Here is a 15929-nt window from a genome sequence, read left to right as displayed (position 1 = left end):
GCCCCCAAGACACAATATCGTCAAATCCTTATCTAGCCGTTTCCATCCTCTCAAACCTCTGAGGCTTAGCCACATCATAGCAGGGAATGCTATCCAACAAAACAGTAAACAACAACCACATCCCATTAATAATAATAATAACGAATAATTCATCTGACAAAATAACAAATGCTTAATTTTTAATTTGAGCTGTTTTTGAGGGAAATCCCGTTGTTTTTGTCTTTGTTTGTTTGTTTGTTTGCTGTTTTGCTCTTGTATCATTATAGATCTCATATCCACTGGGAATAATGGCAGAATAAAAGAACGAGCCGATAATATTTGTTCGCTTACTACAAGCATAATCTTACCTGAAGTGGAAAATCCTCCCGCAGCTTCATTCAGCATCGTTCCTCGGCGCGGCGCGGCGGAGTCAACGGAGACGCACGGAGCTCCCGCTCCACTTCACATTATCACTGTATCATTCGCGTGGGCAAACTGTCATCCCGTGGGTATCCGTCTAAATGAAAGTTAATCCGTGAGCATAAGAATGGACTTCAGCCGGTAAGCCCTGCCGGCCATGGTGCCAAAGCTGCGTCTGACAGGTAGATTTTACGCACACACGAGCTCCGGCTTCGAAACATTGAACTGATTCCAGGCAAATGATTGGCTGAAGCGCGCTGTTAACTGTGACCATGAATGTGACAGTTCCCAAAGTCCTATTGTTCTGTCTACGCCAGCTTTTCCCAACCGGTGTGCCGCGAGAGATCGTCAGTACTGACGATCTCTAACAGTACAATATGTACTGTTAAAATGACACAAAATGACACTCTAACAGTTAGAGTGTCATTTTGTGTCATTTTGGTTGGGGGTGTGCCGCAGGATTTTGTAAATGTAAAAAATGTGCCGCGGCTCAAAAAAGGTTGGGAAACACTGCGCTAGACTAACACTTTTATTTTGAAACTTTCAGCGGAAGTTTCATCATTGTGATTGTGACTTCCGCTATTTAACGCCGGGCATTAGTGGCGTCAGAAGTGTGTCTTGCGCCGGACCGCACGGCCAGGTTTGGCGTTTTCTAGCGTCGAAAGCGCTTAAAATGAGATAAGAGGAGTTAAAGGAGACCAAACGAATCCGAAGGCTTTGGAAAGGTAAAATGAATTTCCCGATTTATGACATTTTAACCGATTCACGCGCAATATAATATGCTAACGGTAGCTAGGCGCAGCTAGCTCGAGCAGCTTTTGTATTTTCTCCAAATCCCTTTTTTCTGTTTTGTTCTCACGCCGATCCTAAATACCGCTCGTTTTCTGTGAGTGTCCCTTTGTTTCATGTCACATAAAAAAGACCGATGTAAGAAAGTAATAAGGCCAAGAAAAAAAAGGAACTCCTGTTCGTCAAAGGACGATGAATTAACTTGTAGGAATGTTTATGGGATTCTGAGCCGCGAGAGAAATTAGGCACCCTCAGGTGAGCTCTTTTGTTGAGCTGCACCCAGGTGTGGCTGGGGGGGGTAATGAAATGCAGTTTAGCATCTAACCGGAAGTGCAATTACGAGACAAATATTCAGGTTAAGAAGATTTTACACTTGTTACGTACGCAGATTTGGTGTTGGGAAGATTCTACAATAATAATATACGGTGTCTTAATCCTCCTCCTCTGTTCAGAGATGGTTTCTCCAGAAATGGCTTCTTTAACTCCTCTTTAAGCGTGTGTGCGTGGAGCAAATGGCACAAACAACTTTTAGATGACTTCAACCTTCCTCGGCTGGAGGCCCAGAACTCTTTTTGTTGTTGTTTTTGTCATTGGATGTTGTTCTGTCTCTCTCACAGTCCTCAAAAATGCTGAGTCGACCTCTGACCCTGAAGGACAGCGATGGCAGGCGGCAGGGCTTGGGGGCGGCGACGGCGACGCCGCATCCAGCTCGGCCTTCGGCTGACGATGAAACGGGTTCGTTTTGATGGATGGAAAGTCCGTTTGAGAACTTCTGTTTCCACGCAGACCAGCTGAGCGAGGGAACTCACTGCCTTTTTGTTGTCCTTCAGGAGTTTCCTGACTTCACTCAGCCCCGGAAAAGCAAGAGACTGCAAGGGGGGTTGGGAAATGTATTGAGAGCATGATAAAGCGACGGTAGTCTCCTTATTTATGTCCCTCCTTTGTGTTATTTTGTATTTTATTTCTAACTACGCAGTTGTATTCATTATTACTACATAGAGGTAGCACTTCTCTTTTCATCATCTTGTTCTTCACACTTCTTTTTTCAAAATGTTTGTCGACTTCAGGGGCGGGACTTCCTGTTACCATGGTCCCCAGGAAGCGGAAAGCATCTCTCCGTCAGTGCAATGGCAGCGTCCCTCATGGGGACGAGTCAGACGTGGATGTGATGCTGGTGGAGCGACTCAGTGCTCTCAAAGACTTTCTGATACGAGGCTTGGATGTGTGATCTGTGACATCACATCCTGTCAGCAAACCAAAGGCCAAATGAACACATGGGTTTTTTTTGCAGTGTATTTGCTGTTTTATTTTTTACAGTGTTAGATGTGAAACGTGAACCAGATGGATAGAAATATAAATGTACATTTTCTTCGTATTGCTGATCTGATCTGCTCGGAAGAAAAGCCCATAACGGGCAGCTTATATTTTCAAGAGGTTTGTTAACATCAATACTCTATTAGTACTGGGGCAGTACTGAATGAGTACTACGGCGGTATTGTGTCAGTACTGGAGATCTAAAATATTTGGACCTTTTTTAAAATGTAATATATTTCAGCTGGCAAAATGTCTATATTTGGATCGATGCAATTTGTGTCTGCAGTTAGGTTTGTTGTTGATTATTTGTGGACATGAGATTAAAGTATGTATATTTACATTCAGATTGTCTGTGATGTCATCATTGGTGTTGAGAATTTGTTAATGGCTGGTTATCAGCTGGTCGAGTTTATGCTGGCCTCACAGCCGGATGGTACTGGGTTCGAATCGTGTCTGCGCCGGGGTTCTCCTGCTTCCGCCCACCTCCAAAAACATGCAATTTAGGGGAATCGATTACTCCAAATTGTCCATAGTGTATGAGTGCGTGCGTCGGTGTGTGCACGGGGGTGGGGGAATAGTTGGTATAAATGTTGAAAAGTTCAAAATGCCCCGGCTTCAAATCCCACCACAGGAATGGGATAGAGAGGGGGTAGCAGGGTAGGCCCAGGGCCGCCTGGGCGGGGTGAAGTGGACCGGTCCAGTTCACCCCGCCCAGGCAAGGCCCCAGGCCTACCCTGCTACCCCCGCTCTACCCCACTCCCACAGCGGGACTCGAACCCGGGGCCTCCGACACGGTGGTTGGTAGCAATACCAACCACCCCCCAGTGCGGGGTAGGAAACTCGAGGCATTAACAAAGTCATACTTGTCGGATAATGAGGTGCTATTTCAGACCACAGCGTGTTGCACTGGAGCTGTGCTTTTTCCTTATGCGACGTCGTACTGCATTCTCGGTGGTGCAGTGGGTAGCACGCTTGACTCCCAGCCAGAGGGTCCTGGGTTCGAAACCAAGGGGTGCAGCGTGTGGTTTTTTTTTTTTTTACAAGAATTTGAGGTTTGTTGTTTGGTCCTCGGCAGCTGTGCTGGATCAGTCGGTCTTCGCCTCTGCACTTTGTGATGATGCTGGAGAGACACTGATTTTGGGTGTGAGAGTTATTATTGCGTGTGGATTTTGGTTCATGGGTTAATGTGGCTTCCAGTGTGTGTGTCTCTAGTTCAGCTTTTCCCAACCGGTGTGCCGCGAGAGATCGTCAGGTGTGCCGTGAGAAATTTTCCAAAAAAATAATAATATTTTTTATAATATCACGTAATTAACATTATCGGGTGTCCGCGCTGTAATAAAGTGTGTGCGCCGCCCGTAGATCGCTCTTCAGACTTTGAAGTGAACGACAAGAGCTGGTAGTATAAATAAGTATAAATACATAAAAAAAACTTTATTATTAATTTTATGTATTATAATAAAGGTCATCTAATCTAATATGTACTGTTAGAGTGTAATTTGGTGTCATTTTGGTTGGGGTGTGCCGCAGGATTTTGTAAATGTAAAAAATGTGCCGCGGCTCAAAAAAGGTTGGGAAACACTGCGCTAGACTAACACTTTTATTTTGAAACTTTCAGCGGAAGTTCCATCATTGTGATTGTGACTTCCGCTATTTAACGCCGGGCATTAGTGACGTCAGAAGTGTGTCTTGCACCGGACCGCACGGCCAGGTTTGGCGTTTTCTAGCGTCGAAAGCGCTTAAAATGAGATAAGAGGAGTTAAAGGAGACCAAACGAATCCGAAGGCTTTGAAAAGGTAAAATGAATTTCCCGATTTATGACATTTTAACCGATTCACGCGCAATATAATATGCTAACGGTAGCTAGGCGCAGCTAGCTCGAGCAGCTTTTGTATTTTCCCCAAATCCCTTTTTTCTGTTTTGTTCTCACGCCGATCCTAAATACCGCTCGTTTTCTGTGAGTGTCCCTTTGTTTCATGTCACATAAAAAAGACCGATGTGAGGAAGTAATAAGGCCAAGAAAAAAAAGGAACTCCTGTTCGTCAAATGACGATGAATTAACTTGTAGGAATGTTTATGGGATTCTGAGCCGCGAGAGAAATTAGACACCCTCAGATGAGCTCTTTTGTTGAGCTGCACCCAGGTGTGGCTGGGGGGGGGTAATGAAATGCAGTTTAGCATCGAACCGGAAGTGCAATTACGAGACAAATATTCAGGTTAAGAAGATTTTACACTTGTTACGTACACAGATTTGGTGTTGGGAAGATTCTACAATAATAATATACGGTGTCTTAATCCTCCTCCTCTGTTCAGAGATGGTTTCTCCAGAAATGGCTTCTTTAACTCCTCTTTAAGCGTGCGTGTGTGTGCGTGTGTGTGTGTGTGTGTGTGTGTGTGTGTGTGTGTGTGTGCGCGTGCTTGGAGCAAATGGCACAAACAACTTTCAGGTGACTTCAACCTTCCTCGGCTGGAGGCCCAGAACTCTTTTTGTTGTTGTTTTTGTCATTGGATGTTGTTCTGTCTCTCTCACAGTCCTCAAAAATGCTGAGTCGACCTCTGACCCTGAAGGACAGCGATGGCAGGCGGCAGGGCTTGGGGGCGGCGACGGCGACGCAGCATCCAGCTCGGCCTTCGGCTGACGATGAAACGGGTTCGTTTTGATGGATGGGAAGTCCGTTTGAGAACTTCTGTTTCCACGCAGACCAGCTGAGCGAGGGAACTCACTGCCTTTTTGTTGTCCTTCAGAAGTTTCCTGACTTCACTCAGCCCCGGAAAAGGAAGAGACTGCAAGGGGGGTTGGGAAATGTATTGAGAGCATGATAAAGCGACGGTAGTCTCCTTATTTATGTCCCTCCTTTGTGTTATTTTGTATTTTATTTCTAACTACGCAGTTGTATTCATTATTACTACATAGAGGTAGCACTTCTCTTTTCATCATCTTGTTCTTCACACTTCTTTTTTCAAAATGTTTGTCGACTTCAGGGGCGGGACTTCCTGTTACCATGGTCCCCAGGAAGCGGAAAGCATCTCTCCGTCAGTGCAATGGCAGCGTCCCTCATGGGGACGAGTCAGACGTGGATGTGATGCTGGTGGAGCGACTCGGTGCTCTCAAAGACTTTCTGATACGGGGCTTGGATGTGTGATCTGTGACATCACATCCTGTCAGCAAACCAAAGGCCAAATGAACACATGGGTTTTTTTTGCAGTGTATTTGCCGTTTTATTTTTTACAGTGTTGGATGTGAAACGTGAACCGGATGGATAGAAATATAAATGTACATTTTCTTCGTATTGCTGATCTGGTCTGCTCGGAAGAAAAGCCCATAACGGGCAGCTTATATTTTCAAGAGGTTTGTTAACATCAATACTCTATTAGTACTGGGGCAGTACTGAATGAGTACTACGGCGGTATTGTGTCAGTACTGGAGATCTAAAATATTTGGACCTTTTTTAAAATGTAATATATTTCAGCTGGCAAAATGTCTATATTTGGATCAATGCAATTTGTGTCTGCAGTTAGGTTTGTTGTTGATTATTTGTGGACATGAGATTAAAGTATGTATATTTACATTCAGATTGTCTGTGATGTCATCATTGGTGTTGAGAATTTGTTAATGGCTGGTTATCAGCTGGTCGAGTTTATGCTGGCCTCACAGCCGGATGGTACTGGGTTCGAATCGTGTCTGCGTCGGGGTTCTCCTGCTTCCGCCCACCTACAAAAACATGCAATTTGGGGGAATTGATTACTCCAAATTGTCCATAGTGTATGAGTGCGTGCGTCGGTGTGTGCACGGGGGTGGGGGAATAGTTGGTATAAATGTTGAAAAGTTCAAAATGCCCCGGCTTCAAATCCCACCACGGGAATGGGATAGAGAGGGGGTAGCAGGGTAGGCCCAGGGCCGCCTGGGCGGGGTGAAGTGGACCGGTCCAGTTCACCCCGCCCAGGCAAGGCCCCAGGCCTACCCTGCTACCCCCGCTCTACCCCACTCCCACAGCGGGACTCGAACCCGGGGCCTCCGACACGGTGGTTGGTAGCAATACCAACCACCCCCCAGTGCGGGGTAGGAAACTCGAGGCATTAACAAAGTCATACTTGTCGGATAATGAGGTGCTATTTCAGACCACAGCGTGTTGCACTGGAGCTGTGCTTTTTCCTCATGCGACATCGTACTGCATTCTCGGTGGTGCAGTGGGTAGCACGCTTGACTCCCAGCCGGAAGGTCCTGGGTTCGAAACCAAGGGGTGCAGCATGTAGTTTTTTTTTTTTACAAGAATTTGAGGTTTGTTGTTTGGTCCTCGGCAGCTGTGCTGGATCAGTCGGTCTTCGCCTCTGCACTTTGTGATGATGCTGGAGAGACACTGATTTTGGGTGTGAGAGTTATTATTGCGTGTGGATTTTGGTTCATGGGTTAATGTGGCTTCCAGTGTGTGTGTCTCTAGTTCAGCTTTTCCCAACCGGTGTGCCGCGAGAGATCGTCAGGTGTGCCGTGAGAAATTTTCCAAAAAAAAAAAATATTTTTTATAATATCACGTAATTAACATTGTCGGGTGTCCGCGCTGTAATAAAGTGTGTGTGCCGCCCGTAGATCGCTCTTCAGACTTTGAAGTGAACGACAAGAGCTGGTAGTATAAATAAGTATAAATACATAAAAAAACTTTATTATTAATTATATGTATTATAATAAAGGTCATCTAATCTAATATGTGCTGTTAGAGTGTAATTTGGTGTCATTTTGGTTGGGGGTGTGCCGCAGGATTTTGTAAATGTAAAAAATGTGCCGCGGCTCAAAAAAGGTTGGGAAACACTGCGCTAGACTAACACTTTTATTTTGAAACTTTCAGCGGAAGTTCCATCATTGTGATTGTGACTTCCGCTATTTAACGCCGGGCATTAGTGACGTCAGAAGTGTGTCTTGCACCGGAACGCACGGCCAGTTTTGGCGTTTTCTAGCGTCGAAAGCGCTTAAAATGAGATAAGAGGAGTTAAAGGAGACCAAACGAATCCGAAGGCTTTGAAAAGGTAAAATGAATTTCCCGATTTATGACATTTTAACCGATTCACGCGCAATATAATATATAGCTAGGCGCAGCTAGCTCGAGCAGCTTTTGTATTTTCTCCAAATCCCTTTTTTCTGTTTTGTTCTCACGCCGATCCTAAATACCGCTCGTTTTCTGTGAGTGTCCCTTTGTTTCATGTCACATAAAAAAGACCGATGTAAGAAAGTAATAAGGCCAAGAAAAAAAAGGAACTCCTGTTCGTCAAAGGACGATGAATTAACTTGTAGGAATGTTTATGGGATTCTGAGCCGCGAGAGAAATTAGGCACCCTCAGGTGAGCTCTTTTGTTGAGCTGCACCCAGGTGTGGCTGGGGGGGGTAATGAAATGCAGTTTAGCATCTAACCGGAAGTGCAATTACGAGACAAATATTCAGGTTAAGAAGATTTTACACTTGTTACGTACGCAGATTTGGTGTTGGGAAGATTCTACAATAATAATATACGGTGTCTTAATCCTCCTCCTCTGTTCAGAGATGGTTTCTCCAGAAATGGCTTCTTTAACTCCTCTTTAAGCGTGTGTGCGTGGAGCAAATGGCACAAACAACTTTTAGATGACTTCAACCTTCCTCGGCTGGAGGCCCAGAACTCTTTTTGTTGTTGTTTTTGTCATTGGATGTTGTTCTGTCTCTCTCACAGTCCTCAAAAATGCTGAGTCGACCTCTGACCCTGAAGGACAGCGATGGCAGGCGGCAGGGCTTGGGGGCGGCGACGGCGACGCCGCATCCAGCTCGGCCTTCGGCTGACGATGAAACGGGTTCGTTTTGATGGATGGAAAGTCCGTTTGAGAACTTCTGTTTCCACGCAGACCAGCTGAGCGAGGGAACTCACTGCCTTTTTGTTGTCCTTCAGGAGTTTCCTGACTTCACTCAGCCCCGGAAAAGCAAGAGACTGCAAGGGGGGTTGGGAAATGTATTGAGAGCATGATAAAGCGACGGTAGTCTCCTTATTTATGTCCCTCCTTTGTGTTATTTTGTATTTTATTTCTAACTACGCAGTTGTATTCATTATTACTACATAGAGGTAGCACTTCTCTTTTCATCATCTTGTTCTTCACACTTCTTTTTTCAAAATGTTTGTCGACTTCAGGGGCGGGACTTCCTGTTACCATGGTCCCCAGGAAGCGGAAAGCATCTCTCCGTCAGTGCAATGGCAGCGTCCCTCATGGGGACGAGTCAGACGTGGATGTGATGCTGGTGGAGCGACTCAGTGCTCTCAAAGACTTTCTGATACGAGGCTTGGATGTGTGATCTGTGACATCACATCCTGTCAGCAAACCAAAGGCCAAATGAACACATGGGTTTTTTTTGCAGTGTATTTGCTGTTTTATTTTTTACAGTGTTAGATGTGAAACGTGAACCAGATGGATAGAAATATAAATGTACATTTTCTTCGTATTGCTGATCTGATCTGCTCGGAAGAAAAGCCCATAACGGGCAGCTTATATTTTCAAGAGGTTTGTTAACATCAATACTCTATTAGTACTGGGGCAGTACTGAATGAGTACTACGGCGGTATTGTGTCAGTACTGGAGATCTAAAATATTTGGACCTTTTTTAAAATGTAATATATTTCAGCTGGCAAAATGTCTATATTTGGATCGATGCAATTTGTGTCTGCAGTTAGGTTTGTTGTTGATTATTTGTGGACATGAGATTAAAGTATGTATATTTACATTCAGATTGTCTGTGATGTCATCATTGGTGTTGAGAATTTGTTAATGGCTGGTTATCAGCTGGTCGAGTTTATGCTGGCCTCACAGCCGGATGGTACTGGGTTCGAATCGTGTCTGCGCCGGGGTTCTCCTGCTTCCGCCCACCTCCAAAAACATGCAATTTAGGGGAATCGATTACTCCAAATTGTCCATAGTGTATGAGTGCGTGCGTCGGTGTGTGCACGGGGGTGGGGGAATAGTTGGTATAAATGTTGAAAAGTTCAAAATGCCCCGGCTTCAAATCCCACCACAGGAATGGGATAGAGAGGGGGTAGCAGGGTAGGCCCAGGGCCGCCTGGGCGGGGTGAAGTGGACCGGTCCAGTTCACCCCGCCCAGGCAAGGCCCCAGGCCTACCCTGCTACCCCCGCTCTACCCCACTCCCACAGCGGGACTCGAACCCGGGGCCTCCGACACGGTGGTTGGTAGCAATACCAACCACCCCCCAGTGCGGGGTAGGAAACTCGAGGCATTAACAAAGTCATACTTGTCGGATAATGAGGTGCTATTTCAGACCACAGCGTGTTGCACTGGAGCTGTGCTTTTTCCTTATGCGACGTCGTACTGCATTCTCGGTGGTGCAGTGGGTAGCACGCTTGACTCCCAGCCGGAAGGTCCTGGGTTCGAAACCAAGGGGTGCAGCATGTAGTTTTTTTTTTTTACAAGAATTTGAGGTTTGTTGTTTGGTCCTCGGCAGCTGTGCTGGATCAGTCGTTCTTCGCCTCTGCACTTTGTGATGATGCTGGAGAGACACTGATTTTGGGTGTGAGAGTTATTATTGCGTGTGGATTTTGGTTCATGGGTTAATGTGGCTTCCAGTGTGTGTGTCTCTAGTTCAGCTTTTCCCAACCGGTGTGCCGCGAGAGATCGTCAGGTGTGCCGTGAGAAATTTTCCAAAAAAAAAAAATATTTTTTATAATATCACGTAATTAACATTGTCGGGTGTCCGCGCTGTAATAAAGTGTGTGTGCCGCCCGTAGATCGCTCTTCAGACTTTGAAGTGAACGACAAGAGCTGGTAGTATAAATAAGTATAAATACATAAAAAAACTTTATTATTAATTATATGTATTATAATAAAGGTCATCTAATCTAATATGTGCTGTTAGAGTGTAATTTGGTGTCATTTTGGTTGGGGGTGTGCCGCAGGATTTTGTAAATGTAAAAAATGTGCCGCGGCTCAAAAAAGGTTGGGAAACACTGCGCTAGACTAACACTTTTATTTTGAAACTTTCAGCGGAAGTTCCATCATTGTGATTGTGACTTCCGCTATTTAACGCCGGGCATTAGTGACGTCAGAAGTGTGTCTTGCACCGGAACGCACGGCCAGTTTTGGCGTTTTCTAGCGTCGAAAGCGCTTAAAATGAGATAAGAGGAGTTAAAGGAGACCAAACGAATCCGAAGGCTTTGAAAAGGTAAAATGAATTTCCCGATTTATGACATTTTAACCGATTCACGCGCAATATAATATATAGCTAGGCGCAGCTAGCTCGAGCAGCTTTTGTATTTTCCCCAAATCCCTTTTTTCTGTTTTGTTCTCACGCCGATCCTAAATACCGCTCGTTTTCTGTGAGTGTCCCTTTGTTTCATGTCACATAAAAAAGACCGATGTGAGAAAGTAATAAGGCCAAAAAAAAAAGGAACTCCTGTTCGTCAAAGGACGATGAATTAACTTGTAGGAGTGTTTATGGGATTCTGAGCCGCGAGAGAAATTAGACACCCTCAGGTGAGCTCTTTTGTTGAGCCGCACCCAGGTGTGGCTGGGGGGGGTAATGAAATGCAGTTTAGCATCTAACCGGAAGTGCAATTACGAGACAAATATTCAGGTTAAGAAGATTTTACACTTGTTACGTACGCAGATTTGGTGTTGGGAAGATTCTACAATAATAATATACGGTGTCTTAATCCTCCTCCTCTGTTCAGAGATGGTTTCTCCAGAAATGGCTTCTTTAACTCCTCTTTAAGCGTGCGTGTGTGTGCGTGTGTGTGCGTGTGTGTGTGTGTGTGTGTGTGTGTGTGTGCGCGTGCTTGGAGCAAATGGCACAAACAACTTTCAGGTGACTTCAACCTTCCTCGGCTGGAGGCCCAGAACTCTTTTTGTTGTTGTTTTTGTCATTGGATGTTGTTCTGTCTCTCTCACAGTCCTCAAAAATGCTGAGTCGACCTCTGACCCTGAAGGACAGCGATGGCAGGCGGCAGGGCTTGGGGGCGGCGACGGCGACGCCGCATCCAGCTCGGCCTTCGGCTGACGATGAAACGGGTTCGTTTTGATGGATGGAAAGTCCGTTTGAGAACTTCTGTTTCCACGCAGACCAGCTGAGCGAGGGAACTCACTGCCTTTTTGTTGTCCTTCAGAAGTTTCCTGACTTCACTCAGCCCCGGAAAAGGAAGAGACTGCAGGGTGGGTTGGGAAATGTATTGAGAGCATGATAAAGCGACGGTAGTCTCCTTGTTTATGTCCCTCCTTCGTGTTATTTTGTATTTTATTTCTAACTACGCAGTTGTATTCATTGTTACTACATAGAGGTAGCACTTCTCTTTTCATCATCTTGTTCTTCACACTTCTTTTTTCAAAATGTTTGTCGACTTCAGGGGCGGGACTTCCTGTTACCATGGTCCCCAGGAAGCGGAAAGCATCTCTCCGTCAGTGCAATGGCAGCGTCCCTCATGGGGACGAGTCGGACGTGGATGTGATGCTGGTGGAGCGACTCAGTGCTCTCAAAGACTTTCTGATACGGGGCTTGGATGTGTGATCTGTGACATCACATCCTGTCAGCAAACCAAAGGCCAAATGAACACATGGGTTTTTTTTGCAGTGTATTTGCTGTTTTATTTTTTACGGTGTTAGATGTGAAACGGGAACCGGATGGATAGAAATATAAATGTGCATTTTCTTCGTATTGCTGATCTGATCTGCTCGGAAGAAAAGCCCGTAACGGGCAGCTTATATTTTCAAGAGGTTTGTTAACATCAATACTCTATTAGTACTGGGGCAGTACTGAATGAGTACTACGGCGGTATTGTGTCAGTACTGGAGATCTAAAATATTTGGACCTTTTTTAAAATGTAATATATTTCAGCTGGCAAAATGTCTATATTTGGATCAATGCAATTTGTGTCTGCAGTTAGGTTTGTTGTTGATTATTTGTGGACATGAGATTAAAGTATGTATATTTACATTCAGATTGTCTGTGATGTCATCATTGGTGTTGAGAATTTGTTAATGGCTGGTTATCAGCTGGTCGAGTTTATGCTGGCCTCACAGCCGGATGGTACTGGGTTCGAATCGTGTCTGCGCCGGGGTTCTCCTGCTTCCGCCCACCTCCAAAAACATGCAATTTGGGGGAATCGATTACTCCAAATTGTCCATAGTGTATGAGTGTGCGTCGGTGTGTGCACGGGGGTGGGGGAATAGTTGGTATAAATGTTGAAAAGTTCAAAATGCCCCGGCTTCAAATCCCACCACAGGAATGGGATAGAGAGGGGGTAGCAGGGTAGGCCCAGGGCCGCCTGGGCGGGGTGAAGTGGACCGGTCCAGTTCACCCCGCCCAGGCAAGGCCCCAGGCCTACCCTGCTACCCCCGCTCTACCCCACTCCCACAGCGGGACTCGAACCCGGGGCCTCCGACACGGTGGTTGGTAGCAATACCAACCACCCCCCAGTGCGGGGTAGGAAACTCGAGGCATTAACAAAGTCATACTTGTCGGATAATGAGGTGCTATTTCAGACCACAGCGTGTTGCACTGGAGCTGTGCTTTTTCCTTATGCGACGTCGTACTGCATTCTCGGTGGTGCAGTGGGTAGCACGCTTGACTCCCAGCCAGAAGGTCCTGGGTTCGAAACCAAGGGGTGCAGCGTGTGGTTTGTTTTTTTTTTTACAAGAATTTGAGGTTTGTTGTTTGGTCCTCGGCAGCTGTGCTGGATCAGTCGTTCTTCGCCTCTGCACTTTGTGATGATGCTGGAGAGACACTGATTTTGGGTGAGAGTTATTATTGCGTGTGGATTTTGGTTCATGGGTTAATGTGGCGTCCAGTGTGTGTGTCTCTAGTTCAGCTTTTCCCAACCGGTGTGCCGCGAGAGATCGTCAGGTGTGCCGTGAGAAATTTTCCAAAAAAATATATATATTTTTTATAATATCACGTAATTAACATTGTCGGGTGTCCGCGCTGTAATAAAGTGTGTGTGCCGCCCGTAGATCGCTCTTCAGACTTTGAAGTGAACGACAAGAGCTGGTAGTATAAATAAGTATAAATACATAAAGAAACTTTATTATTAATTATATGTATTATAATAAAGGTCATCTAATCTAATATGTACTGTTAGAGTGTAATTTTGTGTCATTTTGGTTGGGGGTGTGCCGCAGGATTTTGTAAATGTAAAAAATGTGCCGCGGCTCAAAAAAGGTTGGGAAACACTGGTCTACGCGTCACCTCCCCCTCCCAGAAGTAGTATCGTGTAGACAATAAAAAAAAGTACAAAAGTTTGCTGTAGTGCTTTGGTAATGAAGATCTCCCTTTTCTGCCCATTTACCTTAATTCCACAGTCCCTCACTTTCGCAGTGCGCTCTAAATTGGTTCCGAATATAGCTCAGGAATAAGCCACTATTACATTCACTGCACATTTATATTTGATTAATATTTTACACAAATCCCATGCATTTATCATGAGCCTGCCAATTTGGCTGTGCGTTTAACCCCCGCTCTGCTAAGCTGCTCATGATTCCATGCCACAATTTATTACTGCAAAAAACGCTGTTCATACATTAATATAGATATATTCCCCTCCAATGGATCACAGTTCCACAGGGCACAACAAAGGCCTATACATTTTGAATCAACCGGAGAATGGCGTAAGCGCCTTATTTACAGGGTCATCCTCTGTGGTTTGGTATACCTTATTCAAGAGGAGCACCTCATAAATATGTCTGGAGTTAATAATGTGCGAGCAGGGTCTGTCACGTTCCCTGGAAGATATACATTAAGGTGCTGACGGACACTGCATGCAGGAGACATGGGGTTGCATTTATAAGATTGTGCTTAGATGAGCTGCTGCCCTCCCGGAGTCACCTCTTATTCCCAAGGACGGGGGCAGCATGGCATAACAGGCCGGCCACCTGACAGGAACCTGCAAACATTTATCCACAGGGCCTCCTTCTTTCTTTCTCTCTCCCTCTCAACTGGATTAAAAATGACATTCTCCTAATGAAGACCTGAACAAAATGGCACAAGAAAGTCCGCTGTCACAACCCATCCAAATCAGGAGTGTACCACCATGGAAGCATACGGCCCCACCGGTGCCACATTAAGCACGGTTTATGAGAGCAGAAGATTTCTCTTCGGACCGTGCTTTTGTGGTCTGTGAATATTTATGTTCCTCACTCTGCCTCCCCTGACTGCTCTATTTCCCACCCTATATTTAGGCGCCATGTCACTACAGAGCAGATGCTCTATTCGTCACGCATTTCCTCCTCGGAGTCTTGTAATTTCGAGGAACAAAAAGATCATTAGCGCCAAGCGCGCAGGTATTCATAGCTGTCGACATAAAAATAGCAACACTTGAATTGTTTTTTATAGTTACCACTTCCTCCACACACAGTTCGATATCATGAACCCTTTTACGGCTTTGATCATTGAAACACTTTTGGAAATCAATCAGTTATACCACTTTTCTTAGCGCCATTTGATCTGGCTGAGCTAGCCTTGTGAATAACGGGGGGCTTTAAGCAGCTTTGCTCAGATGGCCTTGCTGTGCATTACAACCTCACTCGGTGGCTCAAATGTGCAGGATAACTAGATGTAATTTCTTATCAGAAAAAGTCAAGCGATACGTCTTCCTTGTGGGGTTTCATTGCAGATGTGCACTCATCCATTTGGGTAAAGAGCTCAGTTTGCAGACGAAAGTGGGAGTTCAGGATCAGGTGTAAATGCAGGAGCAGATTCAAATGCAATATATGTCAAATTAGCTGAAAGTGCTCCATTAATAGGGGAGAGGTCATATTTTGCAGTGGGAAATTTCATACGGAAGCACCGCTTTGTAATTCTATACCCTTAACCTGAGCACGCGTCCTCTTAGCACTGCATAAAAAAAATGCAATGTGTGCATCTGTAGTCGTTAGCATCACTCATAATTGGACTTCCTCCCACAGAGGGAAATTGAGCAAGGACAGTGGGGAGCTTCTAATCTTCACAGATCGCTGGCAGAGGTGCAGGAGCCCAGCGTTCCACTCGACAGAGGCGCTGTGTGCAGATTAATGGCGTCCTCCGTGGTGAGATTTCAAAACTTCCATTAAAGCATCTCAAATGATAATTTATTTGGACAGCTGAACTGCTTCTCTGTGAATTATGAAATGGTCTTGGGATCATTACTAGAATAGATTGCCTCTCATTTGGCGATTCTGTCCTCGCCGTTAAGTCAAAAGAAAAGATGCAATGGTTGTTTGTATTATTGAATTTTCACCCTGAAAACAGAAATGGTATGATAATGGATAACGGATTAAGGATTACCGTTTGCATCCTCGGCAGAGCTAATGAACGGCACGTTAATCCTTTGGAGAGCGTTTGCAGGTATATCACGCGATGAGTCAGTCAGACGCGACAGTCTGGTGTATGCCTTGCAAGGACACACAGTCTAACTGTGTCTTATTGACAGTCTAACAACACCCACCA

At 45.3% G+C, this 15929-nt stretch overlaps 3 long non-coding RNA genes across 5 annotated transcripts; all 3 read left to right on the top strand.

The window, feature by feature from the left end:
• Window positions 1-1001: 1001 nt before the first annotated feature.
• LOC137908008 (uncharacterized) lies at window positions 1002-2825 on the top strand. Of its 2 annotated transcripts, XR_011105946.1 has the most exons (4): window positions 1002-1124; window positions 1806-1923; window positions 2019-2103; window positions 2256-2825. It is a non-coding gene; the product is annotated as an uncharacterized lncRNA (long non-coding RNA). The 2 variants fall into 2 exon arrangements; XR_011105945.1 differs by having other exon boundaries at window positions 2019-2825.
• A 1342-nt stretch (window positions 2826-4167) lies between these two features.
• LOC137908019 (uncharacterized) lies at window positions 4168-6042 on the top strand. 2 transcript variants are annotated; one of them, XR_011105951.1, is made up of 4 exons: window positions 4168-4295; window positions 5032-5149; window positions 5245-5329; window positions 5482-6042. It is a non-coding gene; the product is annotated as an uncharacterized lncRNA (long non-coding RNA). The 2 variants fall into 2 exon arrangements; XR_011105950.1 differs by having other exon boundaries at window positions 5245-6042.
• Window positions 6043-7401: 1359 nt separating this feature from the next.
• LOC137908013 (uncharacterized) lies at window positions 7402-9212 on the top strand. The gene is made up of 4 exons (XR_011105948.1): window positions 7402-7518; window positions 8193-8310; window positions 8406-8490; window positions 8643-9212. It is a non-coding gene; the product is annotated as an uncharacterized lncRNA (long non-coding RNA).
• Window positions 9213-15929: the final 6717 nt, after the last annotated feature.

This window comes from Brachionichthys hirsutus, chromosome 18 (assembly GCF_040956055.1).
Source record: "Brachionichthys hirsutus isolate HB-005 chromosome 18, CSIRO-AGI_Bhir_v1, whole genome shotgun sequence".
Lineage (NCBI taxonomy): Eukaryota > Metazoa > Chordata > Actinopteri > Lophiiformes > Brachionichthyidae > Brachionichthys > Brachionichthys hirsutus.
This window is presented reverse-complemented; position numbering and strand designations above follow the sequence as displayed.